General features: G+C 46.9%; 1 long non-coding RNA gene across 1 annotated transcript; it reads right to left on the reverse strand.

The window, feature by feature from the left end:
- Positions 1-292: 292 nt before the first annotated feature.
- LOC108306664 lies at positions 293-726 on the reverse strand. Its single transcript, XR_001826220.2, has 3 exons — positions 642-726; positions 495-539; positions 293-350 (listed from the first exon to the last, which is right to left on the reverse strand). It is a non-coding gene; the product is annotated as an uncharacterized LOC108306664 (long non-coding RNA).
- Between the last annotated feature and the right edge of the window lie 1,902 nt (positions 727-2,628).

Consider the following 2,628-nt stretch of genomic DNA (forward strand, 5'->3'; position numbering starts at 1 on the left):
AGGCAGAGGTTGCAGTGAGCCAAGATGGCTCCACTGTACTCCAGCCTGGCCACAAACTCTGTCTCAAAAAAAGAAAAAGAAATGTGCTCAGCCTCTAATGGGCTTAACTCTTCTCAATGACAACGTGACAACCACACTGTAAGGTTGTCCTTGGCTGTACAGCTCCAAACCCCCTCCCGCTACATCTGGCCTGTGTGATTCCCTTCTGCACACATCCAGAAGTTTCCAATGGAGCTGCATCCCTGAACCCAAAGCTGGTAAATCACTCTTACTTGCAAGCCCCCAATATCACCTACCTTCACTCCTCGAGGTCCAGGATAGCCCGGAGGGCCTGCCGACCCTGGTGGACCCTGGGAGGAAGACAAGGTCAGTGCCATTCTAGCCAATCCTTTCCACATTCTGAGAGCTCCTATCGCTCTCCTCTGTGGCCCCTGACTCCAGGCCCTGCCTCCTGACCCTCGTCCCCAATCTAGCCTAAACTCCTGGTCACTCACCTGGGCCCCTTTCTCTCCTGTGGGGCCCTCATGGCCTGGGTGACCCTGGGGAAGAAACATTCTAAGTTATCAGAGGCAAAAATTTGCCATTCCAATTCCCAAGCTTCCCCTTTCTCCTTCCTCCTTTTCCCAGCTCCTGGTTCTCACCGGAGGGCCATCAGCTCCTGGGAGGCCTGGAATTCCTGGGTTTCCAGGGGGACCCTGAAAGAAGATGAATAGCAGGGGAGAGACAGAGGTGCTCAGAGCCCTGGAGCACCACCACGATCAGTTCTACTCAGACATGCAGCCACCTCAAGGTTAAGGAAGAAGCAAACCCCACTGGCCAGATCTCTCCCCGCTCTGCCCAAGCTTGCTGTGTGACCCCAGGCAAGCCCATTTCCCTCTCTGATCCTCAGAAATCTTTTGCCTCAGGGAGGGTTGCAAGGGGAACATAAAAACAGTACAAGATTGATGGCACAACAGGATGACAACGTCAATAATAATTTTTTTTATGAGATGAAGTCTTACTTTGTCACCCAGGCTGGCATGGAGTGGCACGATCTCAGCTCACTTGAACCTCTTCCCAGGTTCAAGTGATTCTCCTCCCTCAGCCTTTCGAGTAGCTGGGACTACAGTGCCTGGCTAATTTTTGTAATTTTATTAGAGAAGGGGTTTCACCATGTTGGCCAGGCTGGTCTTGAACTCCTAACCTCAAGTGATCCACCCACCTCAGCCTCCCAAAGTACTGGGATTACAGGTGTGAGCCATCATGCCCAGCTTCAGTAATAATTTAATTGTACATTTAAAAATAACTAAAAGAGGCCGGGCGCGGTGGCTCACGCTTGTAATCCCAGCACTTTGGGAGGCCGAGGCAGGTGGATCATGAGGTCAAGAGATCGAGACCATCCTGGNAGCCGGATATGGTGGTGTGCACCTGTAGTCCCAGCTACTTGGGAGACTGAGGCAGCAGAATCAGGAGATGGAGGTTGCAGTGAGCCGAGATGGGGCCACTGCACTCCAGCCTGGGGACAGAGTGAGAGACTCCTTCGCAAAGCAAACAATCAAAACCTAAAAATAGCTTTTAGATGTAATGCATATGAATCATTTGATTGGTTTTCGATTGGATGCAGCTTCTACTTAGCATGCTACTCTCTGCAACAATAATAATTAAATAAATGCTAAAAGTTCTCAAAAGAATTGCCTGCACCTCACGAATTCAATTCCCAGAACCAGCTGATTCTGCTATCTACGTTTTTTGTTGCTCTTCCAAATAATTCTCTTGAGATTGTGCTCCAGGAGATCACCCGTGAACTCATCTCTTCCTGCCAGTGCTGACTACTGTGACTGACGCCAGCTAAGCAGGACACAACTTCAGCGTGCCTTCAGTTTTGAAATTCCTCGGTGCGTGAAACTACGCTATCCTGGATTTCTTTCCACATCTCTAGCCATGCATTCCTTCTTTACCTCCTAGACTGTCTCCTCTTCCTCTAAAATGCTCAATATTCGTGCCCTAAGATTTGATCTTGAGTCGCATCCTTTTCTTTTACATTTCTTTTCTCTAGATCAGGGATTATCAAAATATAGCCTTTGAGCCAAATCCAGCCTACCATCAGTTTTTGAATGCTCTGTGAGCTAAGAATAGTTTTTAATACTTTAAATGGTTGAACAAAGTCAGTAGACAATCGTATTTCATTGTACCTGAAAGTAAAATTTCAAAGTCCACAAATAAAGATTCATTGGAAAACAGCTGTACTTATAAACTATTTATTGCTTTTAGGGCTGTTTTACCACTATTACGGCAGAGTTGAGAAGTTGCAACACAGATGATGTGAGGTGCTCTTATAACCCCACCCTGCTGCTTGACACCCAAAAAATGAATTTTCCCGTTCATCCATATATGGTACCATGACAATTTAAGATACATGTAAAAGCACTTACGCAGAATTGCCAAAATTGTATAATTTATCCTTTGTGGCTCATACATGTCTAGACGGTATATTTCCGCCAGAACAGTGGAAAGAGCTGGTCATGGTTGATGTGGGATGTCAACTTGACTTGACTCAGGGAGACACAGATGGCAACCCATAATTTATTCTCACTTCTTCAGTAGGCACTGAGCCTGTCCCTATTCTGCTAAAAGAAAAACACAAGTGGT

Source organism: Cebus imitator, unplaced genomic scaffold, assembly GCF_001604975.1.
Source record: "Cebus imitator isolate Cc_AM_T3 unplaced genomic scaffold, Cebus_imitator-1.0 Scaffold73, whole genome shotgun sequence".
Taxonomy (NCBI): domain Eukaryota; kingdom Metazoa; phylum Chordata; class Mammalia; order Primates; family Cebidae; genus Cebus; species Cebus imitator.